Source organism: Muntiacus reevesi, chromosome 5 (assembly GCF_963930625.1).
Source record: "Muntiacus reevesi chromosome 5, mMunRee1.1, whole genome shotgun sequence".
Lineage (NCBI taxonomy): Eukaryota > Metazoa > Chordata > Mammalia > Artiodactyla > Cervidae > Muntiacus > Muntiacus reevesi.
In genome coordinates this window covers 82,400,154-82,426,260 of record NC_089253.1, presented here as the reverse complement: position 1 = coordinate 82,426,260, position 26,107 = coordinate 82,400,154, and the positions used below count along the sequence as shown (strand labels likewise).

The window sequence follows — 26,107 nt, the reverse complement described above, 5'->3', positions numbered from 1 at the left end:
AATTACTAGCATTGTTTCTGCTTGGAATAATTATAACTATTGCTATCTAGCAAAAAATGAAGAACCACTCAGAGTGAACCCCAATGAAAACTATGGACTTGGGGTGATTATGGTGTGTCATTATAAATTCATCACTTATAAGAAACATATCATCCTGATGGGGGATGTTGATAATGAGGGAGACTATGCATCCGTGAAAGGTATATGGGAAATATCCATGCCTTCCTCTTAATTTTGCTGTAAGCCTGAAACTGCTCTAAAAATTGTCTTTAGGGCTTCTTTAGTGGCAAAGAATCTGCCTGCCAATGCAGGAGACACAGTTTCTATCCCTGATCCAGGAAGATCCCACATCCTTTGGAGCAACTCAGCCCATGCACCACAACTACTGAGCCTGTGCTCTAGAGTCCAGGAGCCGCAACTACTGAAACCCATGCACCCCAGAGCCTGTGCTCCACATGCAGAAGCCACAGCAGTAATAAGTCTGCACATCACAGCTAGAGAAAGCCCACATGCAGCAATGAAGACCTGGCACAGCCATAAATAAATAAAATAAACTTAAAAATTAATTGCCTTTAAAAAATCATGCTGTAAATTCAAATGTTCTCAATATTTTTAGGCAAATGAGCACATTTATCAGCAGCCATGGAAAGGGACTCTGCGGGGGAAAGTATGTATAAGTGCTATTCTTCTGGTGGGAGGAGAAGGGGATGACAGAGGATGAGCTGGGAGATGATTGGATGGCATCACTGACTCAATAGACACGAGTTTGAGTAAACTCCAGAAGTTGGTGATGGACAGGGAGGCCTGGTGTGCTGCAGTCCACGGGGTCACAAAGAGTCGGACACGACCGAGCGGCTGAACTGAACTGAACTGAACTGATTCTTCTCATCAAATATTGCTGATAATTGATAAAAAGGAGGAGGACAGTCACAAACATTTCTATGTGAGAAAAAACAGTGGCATTTCAAGTTACTTCACTTACATGGAAGCACTTGAAATTCACTCACTCTCTTAATCATTCTCTTCCCAAAAGCTTGGCAAATGCAACTAGGTAATGATTTCCCAAGAAACCCATGTTTCTTCTCTAATTACAACCGCCCTTAGTTCACTCCTCTTATTTCTCACTAATTTGTAAAAAGTAACAATCAGATTTACCTATCACAACCATCTTGCAAAACAAAGATGCCACTCCCTCTTTCAAGAGACAAGGGAGTTATTTCCTTCTATATACATGCATTTGCTACATAGGATCGACCAACACCAGAAAAAATATGTTCATGTGCACTAGAAAAGAAATGGAAGAATATTTCCCATATGGTCCAATGTGGGGATTTTTTAATGTGTACAAGTAAATTCAATGTTTCCATGTTATAAAGCTTTCAATTTATTTATGGCATTTATACGAAAGCAAGAGGAATTTTACTTTCTGGGAACGGATCATTGTTTCATATTCAGGACTAATTGCTTTATGCTGTTTATCTCTCATTGGTTAAAGAAAAAGAAAAAAAAACTTTCAAAAATGAAGCAAGCCTCTGTCAATCACCTCCCAAAATGTTCTATTTTCCTCTTGTGAGTAAAAGCATATCCAAAGGGTATATTTCACTAAGAGTAGTTCATGATGTTTGGACAACAGTCTGTGTGGCTAAATGTCAGAGACATTTCTATCAAAGTCTATTTCTTCAGGGCCCATTATCTCCCTGGCATCTCTCCAGCTGATGAAGGAAAGAAAGGGCACAACAACCAATGAAACCACAGAGCCCACGCTTCCTTGTCCCAACCATCAGCCTCCGTCCTGGTCAGAACAGTCCTCACTTGGTCCATGGAGCTCCACACCCCTCTAGGCTGACTCCTGCTCTCACCTTTACTTAGCCTCAAGAGAGATTTCTCACTCCAACTGCCTGTGACACTTGACAACTTAAAGAGGCTAAAAAAAGGGAAGGAGCAGTGCATGTTCAAAGAAGTGACGGAAATTTAGAAGCATCTTAGAGGCACTCTGTTTAAAAAACTAAAAATACTGCTGCTGTAGGAAACAACAGTCCCACTCCTGGGCATGTGTCTAGAGAAAACTATAATTCAAAAAGACACATGTACCCCAATGTTTGCAGCACCACTGTTCATAGAAGCCAAGATATTGAAACAACCTAAATGTCCATTAACAGATTAATGTGATAAGATGTGTGGTGTACACACACACACACACACACACACACACACACGTATATATATGTACAACGGAATACTACTCAGCCCTAAAAAAGAAAGACATAATGCCATTTGCAGCAGTAAGGCTGGACCTAGAGATTATCATATGAGTGAAGTAAGTTACTCAGAAAAATACAAATATATGATATCATGTATATGTGGAATCTAAAATATGATAAAAATGACCTTATCTATGAAATAGAAATGGACTCACAGACATAGAAGATCAATTTATGGTTACCAAAGGGGAAAGGTGGGAGGGGTAGATTAGAAGTTTGGGATTAACAGATACACACTATTATATATAAAATAGATATACAAGGTTCTACTGTATAGCACAGCCAACTATAGTCAATATCCTGTAATAAGCCATAATGGAAAATAATGTGAAACAAATATATATATATAGTATAAAACTGAATCACTTTGCTATAATCAGAAACTAACACAATATAGTAAATCAACTATACTTCAATTAAAAAAAAGAATACAAGTCTCTCTTGCATAAAAGTGGTATTTCAGCATTCACCATTCATTCCTTTGACTTTTTTTCTAGACCATCTATGAAAATGAAAATATCCCTGATAAGGAAAAGTTGAGGGCATGCTAGAGAATCAAAGTCTCAATGAGATAGAAAATTATACTAGCCACAATATTTTCATGGTATTTGAGTTGATTAAGCAGCTTCAGAGATACAGTCTCACTTGGTGCTCACTAACAAACACATAACCCAGAAAAGGAGGAAGTATTTTTGGTATTATCATATCCACTTTACAGATAAGATACTAGATGATGAGAAATATTCATCCCCATCCCAATTCCCATCCTATTCAAAGTAAAAAGCTGAACACAGACCCAAACTCAGACTTCTGCCACACAAGTATGGAGCTGGCTCCGGTCAAAGTCATTCTTACTCGTCCCTCTCCCTTGCCTTCAAACTTCCCATTTCTGGTCAGACCCCAAATCTTTTGCTCAAGGATCCCAACCATGCCTGTGTCCCAAACCCTCACCTTCCTGAAGGAGCATGCTCTGCTGGCCTCAAGGTAAGCCAATGAATCCCAGAGGAGGTGTTGGGATAAGGAAGGAACTTTATTCAGGAGTCAGTTGACCAAGAAGAAGGCAAACTAGCACCTCAAAATAACCATCTTGTCAGGGGCTGGTTGCCATGTTCTTTTACAGAAGAGAAGTTGGGGGAGGTGAGGAAACAAAGTAAAAAGACTAGTCAGTCCTTGCAAATGTGCCATAGAATGGCAAGCCTTGGGCAGGGAAATGTGTCAGTGTCACGTCTTTACATTCCTTCACAGGTGAGCAGCTCAGGTTATCTCCCTGAGGCAGGCCATTAAGTATGCTTACGAAAGTGGCAAGATGACAGTTAAAGTCACAGAAGCAGATCCAGCATAAATTCAAAATTAACCCTCCCCCTCTCTACCCCAGCAAGTCCACTCTACCCAATTGAAAATAACAATATTTACTATGAGCACCTACTATGTGCTAGGCCCTGGGCCTTAGGATATAGCAATACAGGATTAGATCCAAAGGTCCTTCTTCCAAATCGGGACTCCCATATTTGGTTATCCACCAGAATCCCACAGATCTTTATTTCAATGGTGAAAGCAGTAATAGTGATGTCTAAAAGTTATGGAGAATTGAGAATGTGTGAGGTACTATTCTAGGCATTTTACTTATGCTAACTCATCCAATTCTCATAATATCCCTATGAAGTATTTTTCATATTTAACAAATGAGAAAACCGAGTCCAAGAGAGATTGCCCAGCAAGGCTGCACATCTATTAAGTGGCCGAGCAGATACACACAGGTGGCTTGGCCCTGTAGTCCCCACTCTGAACTGTTACACTATGCTAAGAACCAGCAGAAGAAGTAGAAGGGAAATAAGATTCTATTCAATAGGTAGGTATTAATTTAACACTGTGGCTTCCCTGGTGACTCAGCTGGTAAAGAATCTGCCTGAAATGCAGGAGTTGTTGTTGTTCAGCCCTAAGTCAAGTCTGATTTTTTGTGACCCCATGAACTGCAGCACACCAGGCTTTCCTGTCTTTCACTATCTCTCTGAGTTTGCTCAAACTCTTGTCTGTTGAATCAGTGATGCCATCCAACCATCTCATCCTCTGTCGCCCCCTTCTCCTCTTGCTCTCAATCTTTCCCAACATCAGGGTCTTTTCCAATGAGTCAGTTCTTCACATCAGGTGGCCAAAGTATTGGAACTTCAGCTTCAGCATCAGTCCTTCCAATGAATATTCAGGGTGAATTTCCTTTAGGATTGAATGCTTTGATCTCCTTGCTTTCCAAGGGACTCTCAAGAGTCTTCTCCAGCACCACAGTTTGAAAGCATTAATTCTTTGGCAATTAGCCTTCTTTATGATCCTTCATTATGGTCTATACATGACAACTGGCAGGAGACTGCCTGCCAATGCAGGAGATGTGGGTTTGGTCTCTGAGTCAAGAAGATCCCCTGGAGAAGGAAATGGTAACCCACTCCAATAGTTTTGCCTGGGAAATTCTATGCACAGAATAGCCTGGTGGGCTATAGTCCATGGGGTTGCAAGAGAGTCGGACATGACTCAGCAACTAAATCACCACTATGTGCTCAGAATAAGGAGTTAGAGATGAATGTAAACACCTCCAGGTGGGAGCTTCCTTCCTCTACCTGCCTTGAAAGACAAGGCCAGCTCATGTAAACACACCTCCAACAGAGATGATGGCCCAGCAGGTAGGGCCTCATGCCTCCAAGTCCAGTCACCCTCTCTCTACACACTCCCTTCACCCTGCCCTTCCTCTCTGACCCTCATCCACACTACACTCTGGATGCCAAGAGTCAGCTAAGGCCTCCTTGGTCTCACGACACTTTGACTTTGTGTCTCTAGCCCAACCTAACACTCCCTTTGTGACGATTTCAACACTGCCTAATTTGGATAATAGGTCAGCCCCTTCCCCAGCTAACCTCTATTACCCCCCATCTGGGAATGGGTTAAGACACCAGTTTAGACTTCATAGCAATCTGCAGGATATGCATGCTTGATCCACTTTTGTCTCTTTGATTCATCTTTATTTGTTGATTCCTTCAACAAGTAATGTGCATGACTATGTGCCAGGCCACATGCAAAGTGGCTTAGTTTATATGCATCATTCCTTTAAATCCTCCCAAGACCACCATTAAGTTTTTATTATCTCCATTTTAGAAGGGAATGGCAATACACTCCAGTATTCTTGCCTAGAAAATCCCATGGATAGAAGAGGCTGGCAGGCTACAGTTCATGGGGTCGCCAAGAGTCAGACATGACGAATGACTGAGCACACATGCATGCACGCACTGCCACTTCATGTATTAGGACACTGAACTCTTGGCACTTTAATCAAATTCTTTGGGAACCAGTTGCTAGTCTGTGAGCTCCTAGAAGCTATATTTATCTTTCACTTTTCTGCCCCAGGCCTTCAGCAGACGGCCAGCAAACAGTTGTTGAATTGCACTGGATTAACCACAAGCCAGTTGGGCATTCCTTGCAGCCTGCCTCCTAGTAATACTCACTGTAGCTCTTGTTGTTCTGAGAGCCTCTCCCATTCATATTCACACAACAGACACTGACATGAATGGCACCTGCTTTACCAGTGGCCACCGCACACTACCAGGGCTTCGCAAGCTGGGGATGGTTAGAAAGCTTACTATGCCCACATCTCCCACAGAATGGAACCAAAAGCAATTATCCAGGGTTAAGGGGTGAGCACGCAAGCAGTGAGAGCCCCTGCCAGCCAGGTCTGGGTGAGCTCTTTCAGCCTGGGTACCTGGAAAAATCACGCCCATGATACCTGCTCCTTCTCGTTGCCCTGGAGGCCTCGACGGCTGTCAGCTCTCTGTCCTGACAGACCCTGATGATAATGAGCCAGTAATACCTCTCTGGAGGCCTTGCTAAGTCATCAGACCCCAGGATGGTACCATCTGCCGTGGGGAAGAACGCCCAGAGATGCTGATCCTAAGGCAACAGCCTTACAAAGGGATTTTAGCCTGGGACTCATGCCAGACACAGAGGCACTTAAAGTCAGGCCTGACCTGACACTGCAGGGTTTAAAATTCAGAGCCAATAGACCAAGTGCCCCCAAGGAGAAAAGCAAGTGGTTTTCCGAAGACAGTGGGACCTGCTGTTTCCTCTGAGGAACCCATTAATGAAATGATCATAAAAATAAAGTATCATTAAAAGAACACATTTAGAACAATTGTTCCCTGCAGCACGTTGTAATCCCTATAACTCTCAGGGAACAGCTTTGAGCTCTGCAGAGCCGCCCCCACGCAAGACGCAATCTGTCTGCCGCAGAGGAGAGTGAGTCAGCCTGCAGCAGCGGGGAGGGAGGGAAGGACAGCCTCCACCCTCCCCACCATAACTCAGCAACTCTTCTGAGTTTTCTTCAAAGTGAGTTTAACCCTGGTGTTGGAGAAGACTCTTGAAAGTCCCTTGGACTGCAAGGAGATCTAACCAGTCCATCCTAAGGAGATCAGTCCTGGGTGTTCATTGGAAGGACTGATGCTGAAGCTGAAACTCCAATACTTTGACCACCTCATGGGAAGAGTTGATTCATTGGAAAAGACGCTGATGCTAGCAGGGATTGGAGGCAGGAGGAAAAGGGGACTACAGAGGATGAGATGGCTGGATGGCATCACCAACTTGACGGACATGAGTTTGAGTAAACTCCAGGAGTTGGTAATGAACAGGGAGGCCTGGCGTGCTGTGATTCATAGGGTCGCAAAGAGTCGGACACGACTGAGTGACTGAATTGAACTGAACTGAACAGGTCACTTCTCTCTGTTTCAAAAGGGAGAGTATTTCAGAGGTTTCCAAATGATGAGGACAGTGGCCTGCCTCAGAAGCAATTGTACCCTTCCCCTAGCAGGAATGATGTCCACTCAAGTCCTCCACAGTCTGGGTTTCTGAATGCAAAACTCTAGATACATCCTTGACCCCTCATATTTGTCTATCCCTGGTGTCTTCAATATCCCCAGTTATAAACTGGACTGAGTCAGACTTATACACACTGCAGGCATTCATCCATCCATTCACTGATGCTTATTGAGTAGGATGTCATGCTAAGCCATGCCAGGTGTTAGGGAATTGGGGCTGTGCAGGTTGACAAATGGTAGCCTCTTGGGTCAGGCCCATTCAGCCATTTTCCTCTATCGCCCCTTCTCTGATGGCTCAGACAGTAGTATTCCTGCAATGCAGGAGACCTGGGTTCGATCCCTGGGTCCAGAAGATTCCCTGGAGAAGGGAATGGCAGCCCACTTCAGTAATCTTGTCTGGGAAACTCCATGGACAGAGGAGCCTGGTTGGCTTCAGTCCACGGGGTCGCAAAGAAGTCAGACATGACTGGGCAATTAAAACTTCCACTTCCACTTCCCCTTCACACAGCAGGAAAGAGGGATGCCTTCCAGGTGAATAGACAAAGCTGGACACTGGCAGGTCAACTGAGATTGGAGGAGCTCCTGCCTGCTCCCAGCTCACTGTCTGCTTGAGTTACTGTCCCTAGAAGCTCTGACCCATGAGCAGCCCGTGAGGGGCCAGGCCAGGAGCAGAGATGAGGATGCATCACACAGCCCTTTGTGGACGGAGTACACAGCTAAGCTGGACAGAGGCGGTCCAATTTCCGCCCAGCTCTCACAGTGGACAGAGAGACTGACTTCACCTATGACGGCTGGCCTCCCATGCTTCCCCTAGCTGTGGCTGTGGGACCTTCTGGGTCCTGACCATATTGAGACTGTGCTCTGAGTCCCTCTCCCTGGGATTCCCTGGAGGAGTCCTCTGCACCTCCTGGGTTCATGGACTACTGATAGAGCCTACCCTTCTCTATTTCACTCCCTCCTACTTTTTGCCTACCTGATCCCTCCCCAAACTTTCCACCAAGCCCTCAGGAGGCAGTCAGCTCAGTGATCTAACTCTGTCATTGTCCCTCTTCTATTTCCTTAGTCATGTCTGTTGCTCTCTTTTTAACACCCCAAAAATGTGTCTGTTTCTTACCTAAAATGGTACTAGTCAGGAAACTGTCAAGAGATGCTCCATGTCCACAGTGTGGAGCGAGCAACTATGACCTCTGGGTTGAGGGACAGCACTTCTGGGTGGTTGCAGACAGCAACCATCTTCTTACACACCCACCTTTCTCCAAGCAGCTCCTCAAGCCCCTTTCCAAGACTGGCAGTCTTCCCTCACTGCAGACATGGGCCTTCTCAAAATTCAGTCTGGTCATGACATTTCTCTGCTTAAAAACCCATAAATGAGGCCACAGAGCACAGTAGCTAAGATCATGGTCCCTGAAGCTGGACTGACTGGTTTGAAATCCTGACTCTCTCATTACTACCCAGGGGAACCCTGTGAAAGTGGCTTCACTTCTCTTGGCCTTGGTTTCCTTATCTATAAAATGGGTTTTGTAGTAGTATCTGTCTCATTAAGAATTGCTTGCGGACTTTCCTGGTGGTTCCGTGGTTAAGAATCCACCTGCCTTCATGGATTAGAAGAATCAATATTGTGAAAATGAGTATAATACCCAAAGCAATCTATAGATTCAGTGCAATCCCTATCAAGCTACCAACGGCATTTTTCACAGAACGAGAACAAATAATTTCACAATTTGTATGGAAATACAAAAATCCTTGAATAGCCAAAGCAATCTTGAGAAAGAAGAATGGAACTGGAGGAATCAACCTGCCTGACTTCAGGCTCTACTACAAAGCCACAGTCATCAAGACAGTATGGTACTGTCATAAAGATAGAAATATAGATCAATGGAACAAAATAGAAAGCCCAGAGATAAATCCACGTACCTATGGACAACTTATCTTTGACAAAGGAGGCAAGAATATACAATGGAAAAAAGACAATCTCTTTAACAAGTGGTGCTGGGAAAACTGGTCAACCACTTGTAAAAGAATGAAACTAGAACACTTTCTAACACCATACACAAAAATAAACTCAAAATGGATTAAAGATCTAAATGTAAGACCAGAAACTATAAAACTCCTAGAGGAGAACATAGGCAAAACACATTCCAACATAAATCACAGCAAGATCCTCTATGACCCACCTCTCAGAATATTGGAAATAAAAGCAAAAATAAACAAATGGGGCCTAATGAAACTTAATAGCTTTTGCACAACATAGGAAACTATAAGCAAGGTGAAAAAACAGCCTTCAGATTGGGAGAAAATAATAGCAAATGAAGAAACAGACAAAGGATTAACCTCAAAAATATGCAAGCAACTCCTGCAGCTCAATTCCAGAAAAATAAATGACCCAATCAAAAAATGGGCCAAAGAACTAAACAGACATTTCTCCAAAGAAGACATACAGATGGCTAACAAACACAAGAAAAGATGCTCAACATCACTCATTATGAGAGAAATGCAAATCAAAACCACGAAGAGGTACCACTGCATGCCAGTCAGAATGGCTGCTATTCAAAAATCTACAAGCAATAAATGCTGGAGAGAGTGTGGAGAAAAGGGAACCCTCTTAAACTGGAATGCAAACTAGTACAGCCAATATGGAGAACAGTGTGGAGATTTCCTTTAGAAACTGGAAATAGAACTGCCATATGACCCAGCAATCCCATTCCTGGGCATACACACCAAGGAAACCAGATCTGAAAGAGATACGTGTACCCCAATGTTCATCGCAGCACTGTTTATAATAGCCAGAACATGGAAGCAACCTAGATGCCCATCAGCAGACGAATGGATAAGAAAGCTATGGTACATATACACAATGGAATATTACTCAGCCATTAAAAAGAATTCATTTGAATCAGTTCTAATGAGATAGATGAAACTGGAACCCATTATACAGAGTGAAGTAAGCCAGAAAGATAAACACCAATATGGTATACTAACGCATATATATGGAATTTAAAAAGATGGTAACGATAACCCTATATACAGGACAGAAAAAGAGACACAGATGTACAGAACAGACTTTTGGACTCTGTGGAAGAAGGTGAGAGTGGGATGATCTGAGAGAATAGCATTGAAACATGTACATTATCAAGTGTGAAACAGATCGCCAGCCCAGGTTGGATGCATGAGACAAGTGCTCAGGGCTGGTGCACTGGGAAGACCCAGAGGGATGGGATGGGGAGGAAGGTGGGAGGGGGGATCAGGGTGGGGAACACATGTAAATCCATGGCTGATTCATGTCAATGTATGGCAAAAAAACCACTACAATACTGTAAAGTAATTAGCCTCCAACTAATAAAAATAAATGAAAAAATAAATAAATTAATAAAATCAGCTTGAACAACTGGAAAAAAAAAAAAAAAAGAATCCACCTACCAATGCAGGAAACACTGGTTTGATCCCTGGTGCAGGATAATTCCACATGCCATGGAGCAGCTAAGCCCATGCACCACAGCTACTGAAGCCCCTGGGCCCTAGAACCTGGGCTCTGCAACAAGAGAAACCATGGTAATGAGAAGCCCATGTACCAAAGTAGAGTAGCCCCCACTCAAAGCAACTAGAGAAAACCCTTGGATGGCAACAAAGACCCAGTGCAGCCAAAAATAGATAAATAAATAGATGAATAAAAAAAAATTTAAAGAACTGTTTGAAAGAATGATTGAGGTTAATACTGAGCTTAGAACAACATCTGGCACCAAGTCTTCTGTAAGTTTTTATTAAATAAGAGGGATGGCTCCCCACTACCTATCACTTAAAACCCAAGTTTCATAAATGTCTCACAGAGTCTTCACTATCTGCTCCACTGACCTTTCCCATCTCACAGCCCCACACCAGCAGGCAGAGCTTCAGACACTGAGCCTTGGGCAGACCCTGAATATACCTTGGCCTGATCACACCTCTGTCTCTATCTCCCTCCTAACCCCACCCATTTGGGGGCTTTTCTTCTGCCTGGAAAGTTTGCCCCCATTAAATCTTGGCCTAAACGCCCATGACTCTGCTCATCCCCTGCCCACACTGGGTTTGATGGCTTCTCCATGTGCTTATATGGCTCCTGTTTTTCACCTCCTGGCACTTCCTAGGCTGCATTCTAATTGCTTATTTCTCATTAGCCTAAAAACTAGCCAGTTATCTCAACCTGTTTCATGATGCTTATTACCTAGTTGGTGCTCAATGAATATCTGATGAAAGAACAGATGTCTGAGTTGTATACTACATCAATCCTCAGCCATATTCTCAAGCCCCCAATTATTCCAGATACACCCACTGCTTGGACACTGCTCTCAGTGCCAAAAGGAGGGTTCGTTTCTTCCAAGGATATCCAAATTCCAGAAGGATAAGCAGAGTGGTTGTGGCGGGGGCAGAGCCTCAGGGAAGGGGTGCAGGCTGAGTCTCGTTGACCAAGAGGTGGCAACAACAAACAGAGTTGAATCTCATCTTCCGAATGGCAGTTTTCCAGAGAGCACAGAACCCTGCAATGCTAGTGGAAGGAATCCTGGACCACTGATGGGATCAGAGCCCTGGCCATCCCACTGACCTGTGGGACAGCCTTCCTGCCTCTCTGGGCCTCAGTTTCCTCATCTGTAAGATGAGTGTGTGTGTGCTTCATTCTCAGTCCTGTTTGACTCTTTGCGACCCCATGGCCTATAGCCTGCCAGGCTCCTCTCTCCATGGAATTCTCCAGGTAAGAATAATGGAGTGGGTAGCCATTCCCTTTTCCAGGGGATGTTCCTGACCCAGGGATTCAACCTAGGTTTCCAGCATTGCAGTTGAATTCTTTACCATCTAAACCACCAGTGAAGTCTAGCATTTAGTGAACACTGGCTGAATAAGTAATTTGCTGACTTAATGATACATCTTCTGAGCATTTATGAGTGCTCAGACAAGGGTGCTAGATGCCAGTGATAATATTTAGGGTGCTCTGGTTTATCAACCACAAAGGTAGCTTTCAAAAGCCAGGATGTCAGAATTTGCTGATAGACACACAAGTAACTACCTAGTCATCTTCCTTGTGCACCTGAGGGCCTTTCCACTGAGAAATATACATGTTCTTAATTTTCTTCTCTCTAGTGACTCGTACCTCATACCTTCACAGAGCCTTGGTCCCATCACTGATGTTAAAAAACAAAAAATCAAATCTGAAAGGAAACGCAAAAGAGAAGAGTCTATCTGATTGGCCCACCTCTCTTTGGACCTCTGCCCAGTGTAAGTCCGAGTCTGGCCTTGTGGACCCAGCCTACTTTTCATGACTAGCTTTTATCTAAACAGACTCCCCTGACTGTCTATTCTGAAGTATGCAGTGTTGCTGCTCCTTTCATGACTTCCAGGAATAGAAGACTTGAGCACTCACCTCCTCCTTCCCCTCCTTCTCCTGCATAAGCTTTCCATCATGTATAATCATTACCATCATAACCACACTGGCCACAGTCAACAAAGCCCTTATGTCATTTCACTTGCATCTTCCCTCAGTTGTCAGTGGAGAACCAAGACCGCCAGTGGCCCTGTACCCCAATCTCCCCCACAACAACATCCATTCCCAGACCACCACTAGACTTCCGTTGACAGAGTGGCTCACTGATGTGGTGAAGTGTCCCAGACAGATGAAGAGTGGCAGGAGTCAGGAAAGGTGACAGGAGGATGGGCAGAAAGCTAAAAGCCAAAGTTCAATGCCAGTGGTTGGTGGAGATAACAGGACCCATTCAGAAACCTGTATCTACCTCTTTGGGTATCATTTCTGCCTTGGGGCTTTCTTGGTGTCATACTAAGGTCAAGTCTTAGAATAAATGTTGAGAGCAGCACTTCCTTTACCTCCAGACACCAGATGGTGCCAGATACAGATTGCTGTTGGCCACAAGTCACTCTAATGACTTAGAAAAGCACCCCAACAATACTCAGACAGGTAATCAACCCCCACCTACAAAAGAATAGTGCCCCATTTGTGTTTAACTCAGTTTTTGCAGGCTGAAAAGTCATTTTCCCCATAGAATTATTTGCTTATAAAAGATGACTAGGTTCCAAAACCACCTATAAAACATTTCTATCCCACTAAGTAGCTGAAATGGTACACATTAGCAAAAAGAAAAAACCACTTGGGGGGAGGTGTGAGTGTGTGGGAGAAGGCGAGGGTGGAATGTTTTGAGAGAACAGCATCGAAACATGTATATTATCAAGGGTGAAACAGATCACCAGCCCAGGTTGGATGCATGAGACAAGTGCTTGGGGCTGGTGCACTGGGAAGACCCAGAGGGATGGAGTGGGGAGGGAGGCAGGAGGGGGGATCAGGATGGGGAATACATGTAAATCCATGGCTGATTCATGTCAATGTATGGCAAAAACCACTACAATATTGTAAAGTAATTAGCCTCCAACAAATAAAAATAAATGAAAAAAAAAAAAAAAGAAAAGAAATTAGTACCCCAAAGTGATTCTAAATAATGAGTAAAATTAGATGGAGAGTTCCTTAAGGGCATGGAGTATTCTTATTGAATTATTTTTCTGCCTTCCTGGCCTTAGCTCACAGCCCACCATTGAACATTTTCACTCATTGAATTCCTGTGCTTGAGAATAAAATCCACTTGTGTGAGTTTTCCAAACTGACTTCCAGGACTTTACATCCTGGTTATCCCCAATTGTCTAATATCAGTTCAGATCTAGAACTTTCCTTCCCTTTATACAGATACATTGGTGGCAATATTCATGAGTTTATTATTATTAAGATTCCTCTTTTTTTGGTGAACAAATCAACTAAGCAAATTAAAAGAGGAAAAGGAGGAGACAAAAAGAAGTTAGTGAATGAGGGAGATTTTCCTAAGGTATCTGGGCAAGAAGAGAAATAGTCTTAAGCTAGAAGAAGAAAGACACAAAAGAAAGGATGAGAAGGGGAGAAGAAGGAAGAGAGGAGAGAAGAGAAAAATTCAGACAAGACAGAGAAAGTGAACAGGATATGGCATGCTCTTCTTAGGATGGGAAAGAAAGGCAGTGACCAAGAAGAGATGTGGGAGGGGACACTCCCAGTCTCCAGCTGTCAAGCTGCACCTTCTCCAGGGCAGACTATCCATGCCTGCTGGGACTTGAATGCACCTATGTGGCTGGGCCAGGGGCCAGGGTTACTATTTAGAAGTTTCTTTACAAGTACATATATTTGCTTAATGAAGTAAATTAGAGAAGGCCAAACTCCAGGTGATAGATCTACTGACATTTTGCAAAGGTAAAGATGGAAGATCTCATCACCTTTGGTTTTCTGCCTACATGATGGGAGACTCAGAGGCCAACAAAGGCTTACAAATCCCAGCTTCATCTTTCCTCACTCAACAACCTTGGCAAAGTTACTTTACCTTTATCAGCATCAGTTTCTCCATTTATCAAATGGAAAAAGTATAACTTCCTCAAGGACATGAGGATTTAAAGCAGTAAGTCGGTCAGTTCAGTCACTCAGTCATGTCTGACTCTTTGCAGCTCCATGGACTGCAGCACACTAGGCCTCCCTGTCCATCACCAACTCCTGGAGCTTACTCAAACTCATGTCCATCAAGTCGGTAATGCTATCCAACCATCTCATCCTCTGTAGTCCCCTTTTCCTCCTGCCTTCAATCTTTCCCAGCATCAAGGTCTTTTCCAGTTCTTCACATCAGGTGGCCAAAGAATTGGAGTTTCAGCTTCAGCATCAGTCCTTCCAATGAACACCCAGGAGTGATTTCCTTTACGATTGGCTGGTTGGATAACCTTGCAGTTCAAGGGACTCTCAAGGGTCTTCTCCAACACCACAGTTAAAAAGCATCAATTCTTCAGCGCTCAGCTTTCTTTACAGTCCAACCCTCACATCTATACATGATTATTGGAAAAACTATAGCTTTGACCAGATGGACCTCTGTTGGCAAAGTAATGTCTCTGCTTTTTAATATGCTGTCTAGGTTGGTCATAGCTTTTCTTACAAGGAGTGTCTTTTAATTTCATGGCTGCACTCATCATCTGCAGTGATTTTAGAGCCCCCCAAAATAAACCAGTAATGTGTGTAAATGGCCAGACTCAGTGCTTGACATCTGGAGCAGTCTCAGACATGGTAGCAATCAGTTTTCTGAATATTATAGGACTACTGTTAGTGTTTGTTGTTGTTTAGTCGCTAAGTCATGTCTGACTCTTTTGTGACCTCATGGACTGTAGCCTGCCAGGCTCCTCTGTCCATGGAATTTCCCAGGCTTGAATACTGAAGTGGGTTTTCATCTCTTTCTCCAGATGAATCTCCCTGACCCAAGGATCGAACCCACATCTCCTGCTCTGTTGGCACATTCCTTATCATTGAGCACCAGGAAGCACTGTTAGTGTTATAAGACCATTAAGGATACAGTCACCAAGTCACCACATGTGAGGAATCAACTGTGGTCCATGAAGAGACACACTGGACATTACCAAGCGGGATGACTGGCAGATGAAGAAATAGCACAGGAGAGGCTGCCAGCTGGGGACTGAGAACAAATTCTCTTCATGATCCAGGTCTGCAGAACAAGACTGTCCTACCAGCACCAGAGCTCATCGGGAAGATGTACATTCAACAGGTTGGGACAGGGGATGTTGGCCATACTCCCCAGCAACCAACCTACTTCCTGCTTGCGGGTATTTCCTCTTTTGTGGGTCTTCATAGGAGAGCATCCACCCCATTCACACTGTAGAAGCCAGTGAAGACATATCACTCAGAATTATGATTAAAGTATCTTGTGCTCCCTGCCTCCTGACCCACCAGGACCAAGCTGGTCCCCTCCTGTTTGCCAAGCCTGCTTCTCCAGCTTCCCAGTGAGCTGTAAGCCCCAGGGTCTGTTTCTGTTATTTACACGCAAAGGAACCCTTGTTGTTGTTTAGTCGCTCAGTCATGTCAGACTCTCTGTGACCCCGTGGACTGTAACCCTCCAAGCTCTTCTGTCTATGGGATTTCCCAGGCAAGAATACTAGAGTGGGTTGCCATTTCTTACTACAGAGCATCTTCCCAACCCAAGGAATTGAACCCACATCTCCTGCATCTTCCACTTGGCTGGCAGATTCTTTGCCACTGGGCCACCTCGAAAGCCCACACAGGAGTCAAATCTGGCATGAAGTCAGTGACGATCTTTGTCTCATCATCAGATCACTTCCCCACTCAGAGACTACAGATCCTCCATCCTACCCTAAGCAGAAATGTTTCATACCCCACCCAAATCAAGAACCACCAACCCTTTCCTCCATATCTCAGGTGCCTGGATCCATTACCTCCCAGACAAACTTTCTGATCTTAATGAGCTTTGATTTGGGGCAAGTTCCTTCCCATTTACAACAAAATGCCATCTGGCTGCTTGAAACTTCCACACATTAAACTTACTGGCTCAATAAATTTTTAGAGAGCACCTACTTTGTCATAGGACTAAAACATAAGAGAGTTCCTGCTTTTCTGGAGGTTTGCATTCTTATGTGGTAATAATGAAAAACAAAACAGAAAACAGATTTTGAGGACAGAGGTGGGTATGTTTCTAAGCTCTTTGCAGGAAAACACTCATTTAATGCTTAAAATTACCCTATGAGGGGCTTCTCCAATGGTTTAAGAGTTAAAGAATCTGCCGGCAATGCAAGAGATGCAGGAGATGTGGGTTCAATCCCTGGGTCAGAAGATCCCCTGGAGGAGGAAATGCCAACCCACTCATCTTCTTGCCTGGATAATCCCATGGTCAGAGGAGGCTGGCGGGCTAGAGTCCATGTGGTCACAAAGAGTCAGACACAACTGGGAAACTGAGCACAAGCTCACTCTGTGAAGCTCACTATCTCCCATTTATAGATGAGGAAATGGAGGAGATGAGGAGTTCAGAAAGGTCAGCAAACATGCCTAAAGTCAAGTGCTTAGAAAGAAACAAGACTGGGCTCTGAACCAGGAAGTCAGACTCTACTGCCTAGTAGCCTACTATCATTCACCAAGGCATACTGCCTCTCAAAACCGCCCGGAAACAAGAAAATATCAGTATTCAGTTGCTTTCATGTGTTGTGAAGAAAAACACAGCAGGGAGAGGAGTATAGGAGAAAGGATGATGGGCTGATATTTTTTCCAGACACTCAGGGAAGCCTTGTTAGAGGAACTGCTGGGAACCGAGTGGGTGAAGATGGGATTAGAGAGGTTTAGAGAACTACTTCTGGTGTACGATGTCACCTAAAACTAGTCAGTTCACTTCTATATAAAATCTATTGCAGGATTTAAGAATAACTCTCACGTTTCCCCTTTATATTTCACACTTTTTAAAAATACTCCTATTTTTTGTAGGGTTTGTGTGTGGCGGGGGTGGGGGGGTTGTTTGCTTTTTCTTTGTTCTCAACCCTTCTAACCCTCCTGGGGGCCTGCTCTGACTGCACTGCTGCCTCTGAGTTACTCAGATGGAAATTCTAGGGGACTTCAGGCCAGGGAATGGTGGACCAGCATCCACAGGCAAATGTTTTCAAGTTTATCTAGAGCCTGTGTGTCTCTGAATCCCCATCATCTCTTTAGCTGCTGCATCTCATTACTCCCAGATCTTTCCCCAGGAACTGTTCTCGTTCTATATTTGAACAATTACTTTCTTAAAATCTTTGAAGTTTTTCACTTCATCATGTTAGTTTCAGTTTCAGTTTTTAATTCCAGGCCACCAAAATTATTTTCAAATCTCTGTCCTGCCATCACTGTTACTAAGTCCCTCTGAGCTTTGTCCTATCTGCTGGATTGTATAATGTTTCTTTCCTCAGTCGAGTCATATTCTTGAACAGGAAAAAGCCAAGGTCAAGGACAGAGCCCTGTGCCTCAGAGACCATCCCATGGGCTGGAAGAGGTTACTATTTGCTGCAGCAGATCTGGGTACATCTGACAACAATAACATTCAGTCAAATGGTAAACAATCTTCTCTAGCGCAGCACATACTTCCTTAAGAGCCAGCACAAAGGCAATACACTCCATCCACAGTTTTCCCTGAGCTTGCAAATTAATTTCCCTGTTTTAAAAATTAGAATGATGTTCATTTCCTATATTTTCTTCCTGTAGGAATTGATCACTGCATCCACTTCAAAATATAGGCATACCTCACAGATGCTGAGGGTTTGGTCCGACTACCACAAAAAAGTGAATTTGCAATAAAGCCAGTCACATACATTTTTTTTTGTTTGTTTCCCATTATGTTTACACTATACTGAAGTCTATTAAGTGTGCAAGAGGACTATGTCTTAAAAAACAATGTACATACCTTATCTACTGAACAACCCAGGGAGCTATACTCAGTATCTTATGATAACTTATAATGGTAAAGAATCTGAAAAATAATTGAATCCCTTTGCTGTACACTTGAAACTAACACATCAATGTAAATCAGCTATAAATGTGTCAATCATTCAGTTATGTCCGACTCTTTGTGACCCCGTGGACAGTAGCCTACCAAGCTCCTCTGTCCATGGAACTCTCCAGATAAGAATACTGGAGTGGGTTGCCGTTCTTTTATCCAGGGGATCTTTCCTACCCGGGAATTGAACCTGGATATTCTGCATTGCAGGCAGATTCTTTACCATCTGAGCCACCACGGAAGCCCAAATTAACTATATTTCAATTTAAAAATAAATAAAAATTAAAAAATAACTAAAAAAGCAATGTGCGTACCTTAATTTAAAAACAGTTTATAGCTAAAACACATGTTAACCATCATTTCATAACATGGAGCTGGCAACTTCAATTTGTAAAAGCTGTAGTATTTGCAGAGCACAATAAAGTCAAGCACGATAAAATGAGGGATACCTATGCTCAGAATCTCTTTCAGAAATGCTTTTTTTTTTTTTTTAATATGATCTTTATCAATAGCCTGCTTATCTGCCTGCAGCTCTCTGCTATTTCTCACTGTTACCTGCAATACTCTGAAGTCATAGCTCCATATCTCTTCAGCAGAGCTCCCCACTGCTTTACCTGGCTTGACAGAAGCCTGACTCTTTTTTAAATTTCCATTCTCCCTCTGCAGAAAGGGAAATGTGCACCAGACCCTTTTTGAAACACACTGGGGAATAAATATGCATGAATAAATGCAAGAAGAGAACCACAAGAGAAGATTCATTTTTTAAAATCTTGAATCAGCTGCTCTGCAGAGTGAGGATTTCTGGATCCAAGCAAGGTTTCAAAAGCCTTTTCTATTAAGCTCAGCAATTTTTAGAAGCCAGCCGTGTCTATCATGCTTTTTTCTAAGTATTGAATATAATAATCTTTCCTCTTCTTTCAAAGATCTTCCTGCAGGAAGCAGCCTGAGTGGGAGGACCGGGGTAGGGGGCGGGGGGAAGCCCACACATCAGGTGCCAGACGTGGCCTCTCCCTGAGTTGGGTCTGGTCTGTTTTGAGTCACTGGGCAACTTCATGTCACCACCTTCATACCCACCACCAGCTCACCCCTGCCTTCACGTGGTCTGTCTTCAAGGAACTTGTTGGAGGTGTTACAGCAAAGGGTTGATATGAATCTGAGTCAATAGCTGAACATTTCCCCTCAACTGAAAACACTTACATGAAAGAAAAAGAAAAAGATAGCATAGTTACCTGATTAAAACCTCATCGCCATCATGTAAGCAAGACCTGAAAACAGACAACTTCAGAGCAGTAAACGCTGCTTTCTCCTGATTATTTTAGGGTTTTGTGGGAAATGATGCTTTTAGAAAAACCATAAAAAATGATAACACAATGCTAGTGAGCACAGGGCAAAATTAATGAACTCATGTACTGCTTGTCACAAGATATACTAGTGCAATCATTTTGGATTGTTAACACAAAGCATTTGTCGGAAAAAATTCACAACTTTTGGCCTAGTCATCCACAGCATTAAAAGGTCGACCTTGCACAGTCCCAAGTATATATCATACTGAAAATATCTGTTGAAAAGCTAAATAGATGCAGCAGCCTGATAATGATTTAATAACTTTACACGAACAAGATGGAATATTACACAGAAAGTAAAATTATAATAGAAAGTCTATAAAATATGAAGAAGACTTCATAGTATAAAATTAATATACATTTCAAAATAATATTCAAATTGATTGCAATTAAATAGATATGTGTATGCATGAGGAAAAATAATATGGAAAAATAGAAATAGTTGAGCTAAGTGAGAAGGTTGGGAAGAAGGCAGTCCTCCAGAACACTGAAGCTCCAAAACATTGGATGCTGGATAAACTGACTGGTGTGTTTGCCCCTTGTCCATCTACTGCTTCCCACAAGCTGAGAGAATGTCTGCCCCTAATCATTTTCCTAAAGAGCAGATTTAAGTATGCCCTAACAGGAGATGAAATGAAGATTTGCCTGCAGTATTTCATTAAGATCAAAGGCAAAGTCCGCACCCGATATGACCTACCCTGCTGCTTTTATGAATGTCATCAGCGTTGATAAGACTGGAGAGAATTTTCATTTGATCTATGACACCAAGGATCGCTTTGCTGTTCATTGTATTGAGAGAGTCAATTCCTAGGCACGTTGATAAGAAGTCCAAGGGTCCCCAAGGAGAGAGGGGTCTGGAATTCTCAGGGAGGAAGAAAGGACAAATGCTTTTTTTCCCTCTATATTCTTTAGGATTATGTAACAGTAATGTACCCTGCTTGAGGACAGTCTCTGGATTAAAACTTCTGGCTAATCCTGTTATCTTAAAATGTAAATCATGGGAGTGGGTCTAGTGAGGTCTTTACAACCTCCAGACATTCTTTTGACTCATTTTAATAAACAATTAAAAAGTATATAACTCCATTGCTAACACTAGTGAGGGGGCACTCTTTCTTCCCCTCTGCCCCCTTCTGATGTCTATGTCAGAAGTTTTCTCTATCTCTTTTATACTTTAATAAAATTCTATTACACAAAAGCTTTGAGCGATCAAGCCTCATCTCTGGCCCTGGATTGAATTCTTCTCCCCCGGAGGCCAAGAATCAAGGTGTCTTTCATGGTTCAGCAGCAACCTTTCAGTATTATACCTAAGGAGGCCAAGTATAAATTGTGCAAAGTAAGAAAGATCTTTGTGGGGACAAAAGGAATCCCTCATCTGGTGACCCATGATGCTTGCACCTTCCATTACCCCAATCCTCTCATCAAGGTGAATGACACTATTCAAATTGACTTGGGGACTGGCAAGATTACTGATTTCATCAAATTTGACACTGGTAACCTGTGCATGATGATGGGAGGTGCTAACCTGAGAAGAATTGGTGTGATTATCAACCGGGAAAGACATCCAGGCTCTTTTGATGTAGTTCACGTGAAAGATGAGAACGGCAACAGCTTTGCCACATGGCTCTCGAACATTTTCGTTATTGGCAAAGGCAACAAACGGTGGATCTCTCTTCCCCGTGGAAAGGGTATTCGCCTTACCATTGGAAAAGGAAATGGCAACCCACTCCGGTACTCTTGCCTAGAAAACTCCATGGATGGAAGAGCCTGGTGGGCTACAGTCCATGGGGTCGCAAAGAGTTGGACATGACTGAGTGATTTCACTTTCTTTCTATTGCTGAGGAGAGAGACAAGAGACTGGCAGCCAAACAGAGCAGTGATAAAATTATCTCTATGTGATGTGATTGGAAAAGTCTTTGTACTTAATTAAAGATAATACCAAGTGATTAATTTAAAAAGTGAGAAGATTGAAGGCAATATTTATAATTTTACTAAACTTTTTCAAATCCTGTTGTATTTTCTTTGCCACTTCAGAAGTGCTTCTTACAGAAAGAAACCTACACCACCCATAAAGACAAGAGATAGCAAAGATCTTTGAGGTTAAATTTAAGCAATCATTTTAAAAGCCATTTTGTATAACTCTTAGAGAGTTAACCGGCCTGTGCAGGGTGGGGGATGCTGCCCTAGTGAGAAACAGTGTAGACATCACTTCAGTTCAGTTGTGTCCGACTCTTTGCGACCCCATGAATCACAGCACGCCGGGCCTCCCTATCCATCACACACTCCCGGAGTTTACTCAAACTCATGCCCATCGAGTCGGTGATGCCATCCAGCCATCTCATCCTCTGTTGTCCTCTACTTCTGTCCCCAATCCCTCCCAGCATCAGGGTTTTTCCAATGAGTCAACTCTTTGCATGAGGTGGCCAAAGTACTGGAGTTTCAGCCTCAGCATCAGTCCTTCCAATGAACACCCAGGACTGATCTCCTTTAGGATGGACTGGTTGGATCTCCTTGCAGTCCAAGGGACTCTCAAGAGTCTTCTCCAACACCACAGTTCAAAAGCATCAATTTTTTGGCACTCAGCTTTCTTCACAGTCCAACTCTCACATCCATACATGACTACTGGAAAAACCATAGCCTTGACAAAACGGACCTTTGTTGGCAAAGTAATGTCTCTGCTTTTTAATATGCTGTCTAGGTTGGTCATAACTTTCCTTCCAAGGAGTAAGCATCTTTTAATTTCAAGGCTGCAATCACCATCTGCAGTGATTTTGGAGCCCCCAAAAATAAAGTCTGTCACTGTTTCCACTGTTTCCCCATCTTTTTCCCATGAAGTGATGGGACCAGATGCCATGATCTTAGTTTTCTGAATGTTGAGCTTAGAACTGTCTAAAACAGATTCCTCCTCTATATACTCAGAGTTACTTGACTTCATCTCTCAGTAAAAATGAAGGTTGAGGGGCTTCCCTGGTTGCTCAGTGGCAAAAAATCTGCCTGCCTATTCAGGAGCCTCGGGTTCAATCCCTGATCCAGAAAGATCCCACATGCCTCAGAGCAACTAGGCCCACATGCCACAGCTATTAGCTGTACTCTAGAGTTAACTACTGAAGCCCATGCACCCTACAGCTATGCTTGGTAACAAGAGAAGCCACTGCTGGTCGCAGCTACAGAAAATCCCAGACAGTAACGAAGACCCAGCACAGTCAAAAATAAATAATTTTTTTTAAATGAAGGTTAAATAACTACTTTGCCCTCGGATCCTCATACTGTTTCTGAAAATACAGTCACCCTGTTTTTCTAATGTGGTCACGTTACCTTCCTGGGCTAGTTCTGCATGTGTTTAACAGGACTCTTCTTCCCTTCCAGAAGGGCACAAAAAAGAATGACTCCTGTTTGACATATCACCACGACAGAGCCGAGAGCCACGCGCAGGGCAAGAGGACTGAGATCAGGCATCTATTGGGCTTAAGGGGTTGGGAGCATCTACTGTGGCTCTCAGATGCCTTCTTCTCCCCAAAGCACATGCAAAAGCCATGATTTTAAACAGGCAATAAATAGCCAGGCTTAGTTGGTTTAGCAGTAAAGAATCCACCTGCCAATACAGAAGATGTGGGTTTGATCCCTGGGTCAGGAAGATCCCCTACAGCAGGCAATGGCAACTCACTCCCATGTTCTTGTCTGGAAAATCCCAAGGACAGAGGAGCCTGGCGGGCTACAGTTCATGGGGTCATGAAAGAGTCAGACATGACTGAACAACTAAACAACAACCAGGCTTAGTTAAACATGAAGGGTGTGCTGTCCAGAGGGAAAAATAGATACAAATCCTGGAGCTTAGGAGAGGAGTGTGGAAGGGAGAAGGAAATTCTCCCTAGCTCATCCTCAGTGCTGCTGGGGTGATGGGTAATGAAGTGATAGGTTACATGTGAGCCTCGAGTAGAAGAGGAGATACTACTGTTATGCCCAAGCAGTAAGGATGGAAGGAGGGCAGTCAATCTCCCAACAGATCTCACAGCCAGGCCCCTGTATAATATCCTAGTAGTGCCTACTCTGATATTAGACAGGAGATTGGATCCGCTTGCTTCTGTTTTAAACCCACTACCTGCAAAGTACCAGGCACATGACAAGTATCCTCACCTTCTAATCTCATAATAACTCTGCAGATTAAGTATTATTATCCCCCACTCTATGGATGAGGAGGCAAAAGTTCAGCAAGCTTTAAAAATTATACCAAGATGCTCACCATAGCAACAGAGTTTCAAACTAGGTCTGCCCTGCTCCCAATATGGTGGTGCCTTTTGCACTCCCCCACACTGTTTCACAAGATCCATCAAAAGAAGAATTGGGGGTAGAAGAAGAGTTTCGTCCTTAGGAGTGCCCAGGAGTTTGCTCAGAGGCACCCGATCAAAAGCATGCTGCACTGGTTTGTGCTCAGTCTCCTGTCTTTCCAGTCTTCCCAGTCATCTTTGCTGTATCTTCTGAGTTTGGAGAGCATTTGCATAGCTTTTAATAAATAAGATTCTCTTTTTTCTACAGTAAGCATAGTAAGTTTGATATTCAAGAAAAAAATGAATAAAACTCTGTCTAAAAACCAGGAAACAAGGACTTTCCTGGTGGCACAGTGGACAGAAATGCACTTGCCAATGCAGGGGACACAGGTTCAATCCCTAGTCCAGGAAGGTTCCACATGCCAGGGAGAAACTACGCCCCATGCGCCACTACTACTGAAACCTACATGCCCAGCACCCACGCTCTGCAACAAGAGAAGGCACCACAATGAGAAGCCTGCACACCGCAACGAAGAGTAGTCCCCACTCCCTGAAACTAGAGAAAGCCCATGCAAAGCAACGAAGACCCAGTACAGCCAAAAATAAACAAATACTTTTTAAAAAGATTTTAAAAATCCAAAAAAAAATAAAAAATAAAAAGATTAAAAAATCCAGAAACAGAGGAGACAATGAGAAAAAACATTATGGTGAATTAATCAACATAGAGCTCAATTTTCAATTTGGTTTTTACCTATCTTAGCATAGCTCACAACATCTCCATCCATTATTGTCATGACTGTCTGTTGTTCAGTCACTAGGTTGTGTCCAACTTTTTGTGACCCCATGGACTGCAGCTCACCAGGCTTCCCTGTCCTTCACCATCTCCCGGAGTTTGCTCAAACTCATGTCCATTGAGTTGGTGATGTCATCCAACCATCTTGTCCTCTGTCGTCCCCTTCTCCTTCTGCCTTCAATCTTTCCCAGCATCAGGGTCTTTTCTAATGAGCTGGCTCTTCATATCAGGTGGCCAAAGTATTGGAGCTTCAGCTTCAGCACCAGTCCTTCCAATGAATGTTCAGGGTTGATTTCCTTTAGGTTGTTTATCCAGGGCCTAATTGTAATAAATATGGAACAGTTTAAGTCACCCTACCAAGGCTTGGACTTCAGTGACCAAGGAACTGTAATTAGGTAGATGCTTTATTCACCCAACAGTCCACCCCTAAGAGATGGCTTTTCCCAGCCTTTACCCTCTTCCTGATCTTTGGCTCCCCTGACCTGAGCTACAAGCACATGAGCAGTATACATCGCTTCAGAACGGTTTTTCCAGGTCAGTGAACTAGGCCTGGGCTGCAAAACCTGCCTATCCTCCAGGGTAGAAGAGTCCCAGTAAGTTGCCCTGAAGCAGCAACTGCAAAATGGTGATGGTCTGATCCCATTTGCAATTGACACACAGTGTGATCTGAGGCTACTCAGCCCCCCAGGCTCCAGGAGTCTGGAGAGGACACCCAGTCCATCCAGCTAGGGCCTGCCCGAGCAAGCAAGTCCATATGTTCAAGGGAGATATGCACCAATGGGTGGGTTACGACTTGGTATTAGGCAGACGCCTTGACCCTGACAAGACAGTGCAGTTTCCTACAGTTCTATCTTAAGGGGAAACATGTATATGAAGGTGTTAAGGCTTGGGATGGGCTTCCCTGGTAGCTCAACTGGTAAGGAATCCACCTGCAATGCAGGAGACCCCGGTTTAATTCCTGGGTCAGGCAGATTCCCTGGAGAAGAGATAACCTACCCACTCTAGTATTCTTGGGCTTCCCTGGTGGCTCAGATGGTAAAGAATCTGTCTGTAATGCAAGACACCTGGGTTGGATCCCTGGGTTGGGAAGATCCCCTGAAGGAGGGCATGGCAACCTACTCCAGTATTCTGGCCTGGAGAATCCCCATGGACAGAAGAGCCTGGCAGGCTACAGTCCATGGAGTCGAAAAGAGTTGGAAACAACCGAGCTACTAAACATAGCAGAGCACAGGGTTTGGAATTAAGCAGAT

The 26,107-nt window shown here is 43.5% G+C and overlaps 1 pseudogene; it reads left to right on the top strand.

Annotated features, from left to right (window-relative positions):
* The window catches only part of LOC136169356 (small ribosomal subunit protein eS4, X isoform-like), an 86,402-nt pseudogene extending 64,704 nt beyond the window's left edge, over positions 1-21,698 (top strand).
* The last annotated feature ends 4,409 nt before the right edge of the window (positions 21,699-26,107 follow it).